We start from the raw sequence: 15,662 nt of genomic DNA on the forward strand, positions 1-15,662 counted from the left end.
ACCGTGGAGTGTTAAATAAATATATATCACAGCATAAGCAATATCAAAGTCAATTACAGAAAATACGTTTTATTGGATATTTTCTGATCCATGGAATATCCAGAGAATATGCCTGCACCCCAGCCAACTGCTACCCTATAACCTGCACCCCAGCCAACTGCTACCCTATAACCTGCACCCCAGCCAACTGCTACCCTATAACCTGCACCCCAGCCAACTGCTACCCTATAACCTGCACCCCAGCCAACTGCTACCCTATTACCTACACCCCAGCCAACTGCTACCCTATAACCTGCACCCCAGCCAACTGCTACCCTATAACCTGCACCCCAGCCAACTGCTACCCTATAACCTGCACCCCAGCCAACTGCTACCCTATAACCTACACCCCAGCCAACTGCTACCCTATAACCTACACCCCAGCCAACTGCTACCCTATAACCTGAACCCCAGCCAACTGCTACCCTATAACCTGCACCCCAGCCAACTGCTACCCCTATAACCTGCACCCCAGCCAACTGCTACCCTATAACCTACACCCCAGCCAACTGCTACCCTATGACCTGCACCCCAGCCAACTGCTACCCCTATAACCTGCACCCCAGCCAACTGCTACCCTATAACCTGCACCCCAGCCAACTGCTACCCTATAACCTGCACCCCAGCCAACTGCTACCCCTATTACCTACACCCCAGCCAACTGCTACCCTATAACCTGCACCCCAGCCAACTGCTACCCTATAACCTGCACCCCAGCCAACTGCTACCCTATAACCTGCACCCCAGCCTACTGCTACCCTATAACCTACACCCCAGCCAACTGCTACCCTATAACCTGCACCCCAGCCAACTGCTACCCTATAACCTGCACCCCAGCCAACTGCTACCCTATAACCTACATGTAAGGACAGACTCAGGGACAACAGGACGGTGGGTAGGGGACAGCAGGGGAGGTTTAGGGGACAACAGGACGGTGGGTAGAGGGCAGCAGGGGAGGTTTAGGGGACAACAGGACGGTGGGTAGAGGGGCAGCAGGGGGAGGTTTAGGGGACAACAGGACGGTGGGTAGAGGGCAGCAGGGGAGGTTTAGGGGACAACAGGACGGTGGGTAGAGGACAGCAGGGAGGTTTAGGGGACAACAGGACGGTGGGTAGAGGACAGCAGGGGAGGTTTAGGGGACAACAGGACGGTGGGTAGGGGGCAGCAGGGGGAGGTTTAGGGGACAACAGGACGGTGGGTAGAGGGCAGCAGGGGAGGTTTAGGGGACAACAGGACGGTGGGTAGGGGGCAGCAGGGGAGGTTTAGGGGACAACAGGACGGTGGGTAGAGGGCAGCAGGGGAGGTTTAGGGGACAACAGGACGGTGGGTAGGGGGCAGCAGGGGAGGTTTAGGGGACAACAGGACGGTGGGTAGAGGGCAGCAGGGGAGGTTTAGGGGACAACAGGACGGTGGGTAGAGGGCAGCAGGGGAGGTTTAGGGGACAACAGGACGGTGGGTAGAGGGCAGCAGGGGAGGTTTAGGGGACAACAGGACGGTGGGTAGAGGGCAGCAGGGGAGGTTTAGGGGACAACAGGACGGTGGGTAGAGGGCAGCAGGGAGGTTTAGGGGACAACAGGACGGTGGGTAGGGGGCAGCAGGGGAGGTTTAGGGGACAACAGGACGGTGGGTAGAGGGCTGCAGGGGAGGTTTAGGGGACAACAGGACGGTGGGTAGAGGGCAGCAGGGGAGGTTTAGGGGACAACAGGACGGTGGGTAGAGGGCAGCAGGGGAGGTTTAGGGGACAACAGGACGGTGGGTAGAGGACAGCAGGGGAGGTTTAGGGGACAACAGGACGGGGTAGAGGGCAGCAGGGGAGGTTTGGGGACAACAGGACGGTGGGTAGAGGACAGCAGGGGGAGGTTTAGGGGACAACAGGACGGTGGGTAGGGGGCAGCAGGGGAGGTTTAGGGGACAACAGGACGGTGGGTAGAGGGCGGCAGGGGAGGTTTAGGGGACAACAGGACGGTGGGTAGAGGGCAGCAGGGGAGGTTTAGGGGACAACAGGACGGTGGGTAGAGGACAGCAGGGGAGGTTTAGGGGACAACAGGACGGGGGGTAGAGGGCAGCAGGGGAGGTTTAGGGGACAACAGGACGGGTGGGTAGAGGACAGCAGGGGAGGTTTAGGGGACAACAGGACGGTGGGTAGGGGGGCAGCAGGGGAGGTTTAGGGGGACAACAGGACGGTGGGTAGAGGGCAGCAGGGGGAGGTTTAGGGGACAACAGGACGGTGGGTAGAGGACAGCAGGGGAGGTTTAGGGGACAACAGGACGGTGGGTAGAGGGCAGCAGGGGAGGTTTAGGGGACAACAGGACGGTGGGTAGAGGGCAGCAGGGGAGGTTTAGGGGACAACAGGACGGTGGGTAGGGGGCAGCAGGGGAGGTTTAGGGGACAACAGGACGGTGGGTAGGGGGGGGCAGCAGGGGAGGTTTAGGGGACAACAGGACGGGGGGTAGAGGGCAGCAGGGGAGGTTTAGGGGGACAACAGGACGGTGGGTAGAGGGCAGCAGGGGAGGTTTAGGGGACAACAGGACGGGGGGTAGAGGGCAACAGGGGAGGTTTAGGGGACAACAGGACGGTGGGTAGAGGACAGCAGGGGAGATTTAGGGGACAACAGGACGGTGGATAGGGGGCAGCAGGGGAGGTTTAGGGGAGGTTTAGGGGACAACAGGACGGTGGGTAGAGGACAGCAGGGGAGATTTAGGGGACAACAGGACGGTGGGTAGAGGGCAGCAGGGGAGGTTTAGGGGACAACAGGACGGTGGGTAGAGGGCAGCAGGGGAGGTTTAGGGGACAACAGGACCGTGGGTAGAGGGGCAGCAGGGGAGGTTTAGGGGACAACAGGACGGTGGGTAGAGGGCAGCAGGGGAGGTTTAGGGGACAACAGGACGGTGGGTAGAGGGCAGCAGGGGAGGTTTAGGGGGACAACAGGACGGTGGGTAGAGGGCAGCAGGGGAGGTTTAGGGGACAACAGGACGGTGGGTAGGGGGGCAGCAGGGGAGGTTTAGGGGACAACAGGACGGTGGGTAGAGGGCAGCAGGGGGAGGTTTAGGGGACAACAGGACGGTGGGTAGAGGGCAGCAGGGGAGGTTTAGGGGGACAACAGGACGGTGGGTAGAGGGCAGCAGGGGAGGTTTAGGGGACAACAGGACGGTGGGTAGAGGGCAGCAGGGGAGGTTTAGGGGACAACAGGACGGTGGGTAGAGGGCAGCAGGGGAGGTTTAGGGGGACAACAGGACGGTGGGTAGAGGGTAGCAGGGGAGGTTTAGGGGACAACAGGACGGTGGGTAGAGGGCAGCAGGGGAGGTTTAGGGGACAACAGGACGGGGGTAGGGGGGCAGCAGGGGAGGTTTAGGGGACAACAGGACGGTGGGTAGAGGGCAGCAGGGGAGGTTTAGGGGACAACAGGACGGTGGGTAGAGGGCAGCAGGGGAGGTTTAGGGGACAACAGGACGGTGGGTAGAGGGCAGCAGGGGAGGTTTAGGGGGACAACAGGACGGTGGGTAGAGGGCAGCAGGGGAGGTTTAGGGGACAACAGGACGGGTGGGTAGAGGGCAGGAGAGGTTTAGGGGACAACAGGACGGTGGGTAGAGGGGCAGCAGGGGAGGTTTAGGGGACAACAGGACGGTGGGTAGAGGGACAGCAGGGGAGGTTTAGGGGACAACAGGACGGTATTTAAAAAGTAGAAAGGTATCAAAACAGTGAAATGACATGAGTTAATTTAGCAAGCGGATGTGCTGTGCTAGTTAAAACAGGTTGTGTGTGTGTTGTTGGTGTGGTGTGGTTGGTGTGTTTCTGGAATAATGTTACATTACCTGGACTGGCTTACAGGGGGATACAAAGGGTGTTTCTGGAATAATGTTACATTACCTGGACTGGCTTACAGAGGGATACAAAGGGTGTTTCTGGAATAATGTTACATTACCTGGACACAAAGGGTGTGTGTGTGGTGTGGTTGGTGTGGTGTGGTTGTGTGTTTCTGGAATAATGTTACATTACCTGGACTGGCTTACAGGGGGATACAAAGGGTGTTTCTGGAATAATGTTACATTACCTGGACACAAAGGGTGTTTCTGGAATAATGTTACATTACCTGGACTGGCTTACAGGGGGATACAAAGGGTGTTTCTGGAATAATGTTACATTACCTGGACACAAAGGGTGTGTGTGTGTGGTGTGGTTGGTGTGGTGTGGTTGTGTGTTTCTGGAATAATGTTACATTACCTGGACTGGCTTACAGAGGGATACAAAGGGTGTTTCTGGAATAATGTTACATTACCTGGACACAAAGGGTGTGTGTGTGGTGTGGTTGGTGTGGTGTGGTTGTGTGTTTCTGGAATAATGTTACATTACCTGGACTGGCTTACAGAGGGATACAAAGGGTGTTTCTGGAATAATGTTACATTACCTGGACACAAAGGGTGTTTCTGGAATAATGTTCCATTACCTGGACTGACTTACAGGGGGATACAAAGGGTGTTTCTGGAATAATGTTACATTACCTGGACACAAAGGGTGTGTGTGTGGTGTGGTTGGTGTGGTGTGGTTGTGTGTTTCTGGAATAATGTTCCATTACCTGGACTGGCTTACAGAGGGATACAAAGGGTGTTTCTGGAATAATGTTACATTACCTGGACACAAAGGGTGTGTGTGTGGTGTGGTTGGTGTGGTGTGGTTGTGTGTTTCTGGAATAATGTTACATTACCTGGACTGGCTTACAGAGGGATACAAAGGGTGTTTCTGGAATAATGTTACATTACCTGGACTGGCTTACAGAGGGATACAAAGGGTGTTTCTGGAATAATGTTCCATTACCTGGACTGGCTTACAGAGGGATACAAAGGGTGTTTCTGGAATAATGTTCCATTACCTGGACTGGCTGTTCCAGAGGCCTGATAAAAGACTGGATAAAAGAGCCACTGAACAAAGTGTTGGTAGTTAACCGGACTATGACTGTCATCAGGACACAGGACACAGGACACGGGACACGGGACACGGGACACGGGACACGGGACACGGGACACGGGACACGGGACACGGGGCACGGGACACGGGACACGGGACACGGGACACGGGACACAGGGCACAGGGCACGGGACACGGGACACGGGACACGGGACACGGGACACGGGACACGGGGCACGGGGCACGGGACACGGGACACGGGACACGGGACACGGGACACAGGACACAGGACACAGGGCACAGGGCACAGTCATACTGGCAGTAGAGATCATCCTCACTCTTCTGTCCTCTCTCTATATCAATCGGCAGGAAGAAAACAGACTCCAAAACATGTCCAATAAGAAATGCTCGCTTTCATTTTCCGTTGCAAAATGTTCTGCTACAGTGTGTCCTAATGAATACAACCCTCATTTAGGTACAAATAAAACTAAGATAAACCAGGTGTTTATGGAACTGACAAGCACAACGCGTCCGTCTGTAAATGGTACCCTATTTCCCCTATATAGAGCTCTATGGGCTCTGGTCAAAAGTAGTGCACTATATAGGGAATAGGGTGCTATTTGGGACGCACAGTGACTAGTAGATGACACATAAAAAAATGTAACACATTTAAAAATGTATTGTTTTAAGTCAATCAACGTCTCTCAATCACCTTCTAATACAGCCCCCTTTTCCCTACATAGTGCAGGGCCCTGGTCCAAGGTGGTGCACTATATAGGGAATAGGGTGCCAATTTGGGATACAAACATATAGTAGAGACACAACAACAGTCTCAGACTGTGTCCCAAATCACACCCTTCTTACATTTATAGTCCACTACTATTGACCAGGGTCCATTGGGTTAGTGTCCATAGGGCTCTGGTCAAAAGTAGTGCACTATAAAAGGGAACAGTGTTCCATTTGGGAAACAGACTCAATATAAAAGATGGGAAAGGCAAAAGTAGACGAGTGACGATTAGTCTGTCTGAGCGCTGATAAGGCTATTTTCTAGAGCGCTGATAAGGGTATTTTCTAGTGACGATTAGTCTGTGAGCGCTGATAAGGGTATTTTCTAGTGATGATTAGTCTGTCTGAGCGCTAATAAGGGTATTTTCTAGTGACGATTAGTCTGTCTGAGCGCTGATAAGGGTATTTTCTAGTGACGATTAGTCTGTCTGAGCGCTGATAAGGGTATTTTCTAGTGACGATTAGTCTGTCTGAGCGCTGATAAGGGTATTTTCTAGTGACGATTAGTCTGTCTGAGCGCTGATAAGGGTATTTTCTAGTGACGATTAGTCTGTGAGCGCTGATAAGGGTATTTTCTAGTGACGATTAGTCTGTCTGAGCGCTGATAAGGGTATTTTCTAGTGATGATTAGTCTGTGAGCGCTGATAAGGGTATTTTCTAGTGACGATTAGTCTGTCTGAGCGCTGATAAGGGTCTTTTCTAGTGACGATTAGTCTGTCTGAGCGCTGATAAGGGTATTTTCTAGAGCGCTGATAAGGGTATTTTCTAGAGTGCTGATAAGGGTCTTTTCTAGTGATGATTAGTCTGTCTGGGCGCTGATAAGGGTATTTTCTAGTGATGATTAGTCTGTCTGGGCGCTGATAAGGGTATTTTCTAGAGCGCTGATAAGGGTATTTTCTAGAGCGCTGATAAGGGTATTTTCTAGTGATGATTAGTCTGTCTGGGCGCTGATAAGGGTATTTTCTAGTGATGATTAGTCTGTCTGGGCGCTGATAAGGGTATTTTCTAGTGATGATTAGTCTGTCTGGGCGCTGATAAGGGTATTTTCTAGTGACGATTAGTCTGTCTGAGCGCTGATAAGGGTATTTTCTAGTGACGATTAGTCTGTGAGCGCTGATAAGGGTATTTTCTAGTGACGATTAGTCTGTCTGAGCGCTGATAAGGGTATTTTCTAATGACGATTAGTCTGTGAGCGCTGATAAGGGTATTTTCTAGTGACGATTAGTCTGTCTGAGCGCTGATAAGGGTATTTTCTAGTGACGATTAGTCTGTCTGAGCGCTGATAAGGGTATTTTCTAGTGACGATTAGTCTTTGAGCGTTAATAAGTGTCTTTTCTAGTGACGATTAGTCTGTGAGCGCTGATAAGGGTATTTTCTAGTGACGATTAGTCTGTCTGAGCGCTGATAAGGGTATTTTCTAGTGACGATTAGTCTGTCTGAGCGCTGATAAGGGTATTTTCTAGAGCGCTGATAAGGGTATTTTCTAGTGACGATTAGTCTTTGAGCGTTAATAAGTGTCTTTTCTAGTGACGATTAGTCTGTGAGCGCTGATAAGGGTATTTTCTAGTGACGATTAGTCTTTGAGCGCTAATAAGTGTCTTTTCTAGTGACGATTAGTCTGTGAGCGCTGATAAGGGTATTTTCTAGTGACGATTAGTCTGTCTGAGCGCTGATAAGGGTATTTTCTAGTGACGATTAGTCTGTGAGCGCTGATAAGGGTCTTTTCTAGTGACGATTAGTCTGTCTGAGCGCTGATAAGGGTATTTTCTAGTGACGATTAGTCTTTGAGCGCTAATAAGTGTCTTTTCTAGTGACGATTAGTCTGTGAGCGCTGATAAGGGTATTTTCTAGTGACGATTAGTCTTTGAGCGCTAATAAGTGTCTTTTCTAGTGACGATTAGTCTGTGAGCGCTGATAAGTGTATTTTCTAGTGACGATTAGTCTGTGAGCGCTGATAAGGGTATTTTCTAGTGACGATTAGTCTTTGAGCGCTAATAAGTGTATTTTCTAGTGACGATTAGTCTGTGAGCGCTGATAAGGGTATTTTCTAGTGACGATTAGTCTTTGAGCGCTAATAAGTGTATTTTCTAGTGACGATTAGTCTGTGAGCGCTGATAAGGGTATTTTCTAGTGATGATTAGTCTGTCTGGGCGCTGATAAGGGTATTTTCTAGTGACGATTAGTCTGTCTGAGCGCTGATAAGGGTATTTTCTAGTGACGATTAGTCTGTCTGAGCGCTGATAAGGGTATTTTCTAGTGACGATTAGTCTGTGAGCGCTGATAAGGGTATTTTCTAGAGCGCTGATAAGGGTATTTTCTAGTGATGATTAGTCTGTCTGGGCGCTGATAAGGGTATTTTCTAGTGATGATTAGTCTGTCTGGGCGCTGATAAGGGTATTTTCTAGAGCGCTGATAAGGGTATTTTCTAGTGATGATTAGTCTGTCTGGGCGCTGATAAGGGTATTTTCTAGTGATGATTAGTCTGTCTGGGCGCTGATAAGGGTATTTTCTAGTGATGATTAGTCTGTCTGGGCGCTGATAAGGGTATTTTCTAGTGACGATTAGTCTGTGAGCGCTGATAAGGGTATTTTCTAGTGACGATTAGTCTGTCTGAGCGCTGATAAGGGTATTTTCTAGTGACGATTAGTCTGTCTGAGCGCTGATAAGGGTATTTTCTAGTGACGATTAGTCTGTCTGAGCGCTGATAAGGGTATTTTCTAGTGACGATTAGTCTGTCTGGGCGCTGATAAGGGTATTTTCTAGTGACGATTAGTCTGTCTGAGCGCTGATAAGGGTATTTTCTAGTGACGATTAGTCTGTCTGAGCGCTGATAAGGGTATTTTCTAGTGACGATTAGTCTGTCTGAGTGCTGATAAGGGTATTTTCTAGTGACGATTAGTCTGTCTGGGCGCTGATAAGGGTATTTTCTAGTGACGATTAGTCTGTCTGGGCGCTGATAAGGGTATTTTCTAGTGACGATTAGTCTGTCTGAGCGCTGATAAGGGTATTTTCTAGTGACGATTAGTCTGTCTGAGCGCTGATAAGGGTATTTTCTAGTGACGATTAGTCTGTCTGAGCGCTGATAAGGGTATTTTCTAGTGACGATTAGTCTGTCTGGGCGCTGATAAGGGTATTTTCTAGTGACGATTAGTCTGTCTGAGCGCTGATAAGGGTATTTTCTAGTGACGATTAGTCTTTGAGCGTTAATAAGTGTATTTTCTAGTGACGATTAGTCTGTCTGAGCGCTGATAAGGGTATTTTCTAGTGACGATTAGTCTGTCTGAGCGCTGATAAGGGTATTTTCTAGAGCGCTGATAAGGGTATTTTCTAGTGACGATTAGTCTTTGAGCGTTAATAAGTGTCTTTTCTAGTGACGATTAGTCTGTGAGCGCTGATAAGGGTATTTTCTAGTGACGATTAGTCTTTGAGCGCTAATAAGTGTCTTTTCTAGTGACGATTAGTCTGTGAGCGCTGATAAGGGTATTTTCTAGTGACGATTAGTCTGTCTGAGCGCTGATAAGGGTATTTTCTAGTGACGATTAGTCTGTGAGCGCTGATAAGGGTCTTTTCTAGTGACGATTAGTCTGTCTGAGCGCTGATAAGGGTATTTTCTAGTGACGATTAGTCTTTGAGCGCTAATAAGTGTCTTTTCTAGTGACGATTAGTCTGTGAGCGCTGATAAGGGTATTTTCTAGTGACGATTAGTCTTTGAGCGCTAATAAGTGTCTTTTCTAGTGACGATTAGTCTGTGAGCGCTGATAAGTGTATTTTCTAGTGACGATTAGTCTGTGAGCGCTGATAAGGGTATTTTCTAGTGACGATTAGTCTTTGAGCGCTAATAAGTGTCTTTTCTAGTGACGATTAGTCTGTGAGCGCTGATAAGGGTATTTTCTAGTGACGATTAGTCTTTGAGCGCTAATAAGTGTATTTTCTAGTGACGATTAGTCTGTGAGCGCTGATAAGTGTATTTTCTAGTGACGATTAGTCTGTGAGCGCTGATAAGGGTATTTTCTAGTGATGATTAGTCTGTCTGGGCGCTGATAAGGGTATTTTCTAGTGACGATTAGTCTGTCTGAGCGCTGATAAGGGTATTTTCTAGTTACGATTAGTCTGTCTGAGCGCTGATAAGGGTATTTTCTAGTTACGATTAGTCTGTCTGAGCGCTGATAAGGGTATTTTCTAGTGACGATTAGTCTGTCTGGGTTATGGGGAGAGCCCACCTGTGTGAGGACCTTGTCCAGCCACTGCAGAGGGCCGTGCAGGTGCACCTCTATCCAGCAGGGGGTGCTGGTGACGTCCTGGCGGTGGTACTCTGCACCCTAACCCTGGGAGACGGAGAGGAACATTAGATGGTACTCTGCACCACAACCCTACTGAAAACTTGCAAGATTACGCATTCAGAGACTGCAGACCGCAAGACTAGAGAATGGGACGAGCTCGTAGACCACCTGCAACTCTTAACCCCTCCCCTGACCCTTCAAATCTAATTTTATTTGTCACATGCACCGAATACAACGGGAGGAAACTTTACCGTGAATCGCTTACTAATGAGCCCTTCCCAGCGATGCAGAGTTAAATAAAATAAAATACACAAGAATGGAGCTATCTACAGGGAGTACCAGCACCAGATCAATGTGGAGCTATATACAGGAAGTACCAGTACCAGATCAATGTGGAGCTATATACAGGAAGTACCAGTACCAGATCAACGTGGAGCTATATACAGGGATGGATTGTTTGAATATTCGAACAGATGTTAGTATTCGATAACTTGCAAAAGTATAAATATTTTGTAAGAAAAAAAAAAAAATGGCCTATTTTTAAAAGACTGTCTAAAATGTAATTAAATGATCTATGTGACATTGTTACAGATAAGGATAGACCATGACTCCGGTTCGAATCCAAGGATAGACCAACCATCCTGGTTCGAATCCAAGCTCTGTCGTAGCCGGCCGTGACCGGGAGACCCATGGGGCGGCGCACAATTGGCCCAGCGTCGTCCAGGGTAGGGGAGGGAATGGCCGGCAGGGATGTAGCTCAGTTGGTAGAGCATGGCGTTTGCAACGACAGGGTTGTGGGTTCGATTCCCACGGGGGGCCAGTATGAAAAAAATATAACAAAAAATATAACAAAAAATAAAATATATATATATATATATTTGTTTTATGTATGCACTAACTGTAAGTCGCTCTGGATAAGAGCGTCTGCTAAATGACTAAAATGTAAATGTAGTCACCTGGAATGAATTTCAATTAACAGGTGTGTCTTCTTAAAAGTTAATTTGTGGAATTTCATTCCTTCTTAATGCGTTTGAGCCAATCAGTTGGGTTGTGACAAGGTGTGTGGGGGGGTCCATATTATGGCAAGAACAGCTCAAATAAGCAAAGACAAACGACAGTCCATCATTACTTTAAAACATGAAGGTCAGTCAATCAGGAAAATTGCAAGTGCAGTCACAAAAACCATCAAGCGAAACTGGCTCTCATGAGGACCAGCACAGGAATGGAAGACCCAGAGTTACCTCTGCTGCAGAGGATAAGTTCATTAGAGTTACCAGCCTCAGAAATTGCAGCCCAAATAAATGCTTCACAGAGTTCAAGTAACAGACACATCTCAACATCAACTGTTCAGAGGAGACTGTGTGAATCAGGCCTTCATGGTCGAATTGCTGCAAAGAAACCACTACTAAAGGACACCAATAATAAGAAGAGACCTGCTTGGGCCAAGAAACACGAGCAATGGACATTAGACCGGTGGAAATGTGTCCTTTGGACTGGAGTCAAAATTTGAGATTTTTGGTTCCAACCACCGTGTCTTTGTGAGACGCGGTGTGGGTGAACGGATGATCTCCGCATGTGTAGTTCCCACCGTAAAGCATGGAGGAGGAGGTGTTTTGGTGTGGGGGTGCCTTGCTGGTGACACTGTCTGTGATTTATTTAGAATTCAAGGCACACTTAACCAGCATGGCTACCACAGCATTCTGCAGCGATACGCCATCCCATCTGATTTGGGCTTAGTGGGACTATCATTTGTTTTTCAACAGGACAATGACCCAACACACCTCCAGGCTGTGTAAGGGCTATTTTACCAAGAAGGAGAGTGATGGAGTGCTGCATCAGATTACCTGGCCTCCACAATCCCCAGACCTCAACCCAATTGAGATGCTTTGGGATGAGTCGGACGGCAGAGTGAAGGAGAAGCAGCCAACAAGTGCTCAGCATATGTGGGAACTCCTTCAAGACGGTTGGAAAAGCATTCCAGGTGTCACGATGCTGAGTTAAGGGACGGTAAACGGAGCGCTCGTAGAGACTTTTATTAAACTTATCACACTATACGTTCTCAAAAATAAGCGAAGAGCGACAAGCACCAAGTGACTTACGTGCCGTGACCACAAACAGCAGACAAACACAAACAATGATCCACAGACAGGTGGATGTGAGAGGTGCCTAAATACTAGCCCCAATCAGAGACTATCTCTGGACAGCTGTCTCTGATTGGGGATCATCAACCACCCTTAGTATTCATGTGAGGGCTTGACTGTGGTTCTACCACTCCCCCTAGTGGAAAAAAAGCCTACCCACAGTCAAACCTTCACACCAGGTGAAACTGGTTTTTATTTTTTATTTTATTTCACCTTTATTTAACCAGGTAAACCAGTTGAGAACAAGTTCTCATTTACAACTGCGACCTGGCCAAGATAAAGCAAAGCAGTGCGATAAAAACAACAACACAGAGTTACATATGGGGTAAAACAAAACAAAGTCAAAAATACAACAGAAATACATAAAAATACAGTGTGTGCAAATGTAGCAAGTTATGGAGGTAAGGCAATAAATAGGCTATAGTGCAAAATAATTACAATTAGTATTAACACTGGAATGATAGATGTGCAAGAGATGATGTGCAAATAGAGATACTGGGGTACAAATGAGCAAAATAAATAACAATATAGGGATGAGGTAGTTGGGTGGGCTAATTTCAGATGGGCTGTGTACAGGTGCAGTGATCGGTAAGGTGCTCTGACAACTGATGCTTAAAGTTAGTGAGGGAGATAAGTGTCTTCAGCTTCAGAGATTTTTGCAATTTGTTCCAGTCATTGGCAGCAGAGAACTGGAAGGAATGGCGGCCAAAGGAGGTGTTGGCTTTGGGGATGACCAGTGAGATATACCTGCTGGAGCGCAGACTACGGGTGGGTGTTGCTATGGTGACCAATGAGCTAAGATAAGGCGGGGATTTGGTTGAGAGAATGCCAAGAGTGTGCAAAGCTGTCTTCAAGGCAAAGGGTGGCTATTTGAAGAATCTCAAATATAAAACATATTTTGATTTGTTTAACACATTTTTGGTTACTACATGATTCCATATATGTTATTTCATAGTTTTGATGTCTTCACTATTATTCTACAATGTAGAAAATAGTAAAAATAAAGAAAAACCCTGGAATGAGTAGGTGTGTCCAAACTTTTGACTGGCACTATAAGTTATATATAAGGTTATATTATAGGGTTATCGTATAAGGTTTTACATTCTCTCTGACATTTTTTCCTACATTTGTTTATTTGTATAATCTATAAATAACATCATATAGGCCTAATATTATAAGAAACATGTAAGAAACAATTGAGATAGTTTCCATAGTAACTAGTAACCATAGTTTCCACCGATGTCCTCTGGTACAACTCCTATCGAGAATGTGTTAAATGGAAGAAAAAAAACGATATGTATATATATATATATATATATATATATATATATATATATATATATATATATATATATACACACACACACACATATATTGCTAGCTACTCTGCTGACAGTTTGACAAGAACATGTGGTAGCCAACTAGCTTGTTCATTGTTTACAAATGAGTGAATGTGCTAGAAAGCTAAACAGCTACCTAGCTAGCTAGTTGACTGCTGTGGCTAGCCAAAAAGGGCTAGTTTTGAAAGTTGGATCATCTTATCATATACACATATACATATACATATACAGTGAGGGAAAAAAGTATTTGATCCCCTGATGATTTTGTACGTTTGCCCACTGACAAAGACATGATCAGTCTATAATTTAATGGTAGGTTTATTTGAACAGTAAGAGACAGAATAACAACAAAAAAATCCAGAACAACGCATGTCAAAAAAAAATATAAATTGATTTGCATTCTAATGAGGGAAATAAGTATTTGACCCCTCTGCAAAACATGACTTAGTACTTGGTGGCAAAACCCTTGTTGGCAATCACAGAGGTCAGACGTTTCTTGTAGTTGGCCACCAGGTTTGCACACATCTCAGGAGGGATTTTGTTCCACTCCTCTTTGCAGATCTTCTCCAAGTCATTAAGGTTTCAAGGCTGACGTTTGGCAACTCGAACCTTCAGCTCCCTCCACAGATTTTCTATGGGATTAAGGTCTGGAGACTGGCTAGGCCACTCCAGGACCTTAATATGCCTCTTCTTGAGCCACTCCTTTGTTGCCTTGGCCGTGTGTTCTGGGTCATTGTCATGCTGGAATACCCATCCACGACCCATTTTCAATTGACGGTACATGGCCTGGCTGAGGGAAGGAGGTTCTCACCCAAGATTTGACGGTACATGGCCCCGTCCATCGTCCCTTTGATGCGGTGAAGTTGTCCTGTCCCCTTAGCAGAAAAACACCCCCAAAGCATAATGTTTCCACCTCCATGTTTGACGGTGGGGATGGTGTTCTTGGGGTCATAGGCAGCATTCCTCCTCCTCCAAACACGGCGAGTTGAGTTGATGCCAAAGAGCTCGATTTTGGTCTCATCTGACCACAACACTTTCATCCAGTTCTCCTCTGAATCATTCAGATGTTCATTGGCAAACTTCAGACGGCCCTGTATATGTGCTTTCTTGAGCAGGGGGGACCTTGTGGGCGCTGCAGGATTTCAGTCTTTCACAGCGTAGTGTGTTACCAATTGTTTTCTTGGTGACTATGGTCCCATCTGCCTTGAAATCATTGACAAGATCCTCCCGTGTAGTTCTGGGCTGATTCCTCACTGTTCTCATGATCATTGCAACTCCACGAGGTGAGATCTTGCATGGAGCCCCAGGCCGAGGGAGATTGACAGTTATTTTGTGTTCCTTCCATTTGCGAATAATCGCACCAACTGTTGTCACCTTCTCACCAAGCTGCTTGGCGATGGTCTTGTAGCCCATTCCAGCCTTGTGTAGGTCTACAATCTTGTCCCTGACATCCTTGGAGAGCTCTTTGGTCTTGGCCATGGTGGAGAGTTTGGAATCTGATTGATTGATTGCTTCTGTGGACGGTTGTCTTTTATACAGGTAACAAGATGAGATTAGGAGTACTCCCTTTAAGAGTGTGCTCCTAATCTCAGCTCGTTACCAACTAGCTTGTTCATTGTTTACAAATGAGTGAATGTGCTAGAAAGCTAAACAGCTACCTAGCTAGCTAGTTGACTGCTGTGGCTAGCCAAAAAGGGCTAGTTTTGAAAGTTGGATCATCTTATCATATACACATATACATATACATATACAGTGAGGGAAAAAAGTATTTGATCCCCTGATGATTTTGTACGTTTGCCCACTGACAAAGACATGATCAGTCTATAATTTAATGGTAGGTTTATTTGAACAGTAAGAGACAGAATAACAACAAAAAAATCCAGAACAACGCATGTCAAAAAAAATTATAAATTGATTTGCATTCTAATGAGGGAAATAAGTATTTGACCCCTCTGCAAAACATGACTTAGTACTTGGTGGCAAAACCCTTGTTGGCAATCACAGAAGTCAGACGTTTCTTGTAGTTGGCCACCAGGTTTGCACACATCTCAGGAGGGATTTTGTTCCACTCCTCTTTGCAGATCTTCTCCAAGTCATTAAGGTTTCAAGGCTGACGTTTGGCAACTCGAACCTTCAGCTCCCCTCCACAGATTTTCTATGGGATTAAGGTCTGG

Source organism: Coregonus clupeaformis, unplaced genomic scaffold (genome assembly GCF_020615455.1).
Source record: "Coregonus clupeaformis isolate EN_2021a unplaced genomic scaffold, ASM2061545v1 scaf1629, whole genome shotgun sequence".
Lineage (NCBI taxonomy): Eukaryota > Metazoa > Chordata > Actinopteri > Salmoniformes > Salmonidae > Coregonus > Coregonus clupeaformis.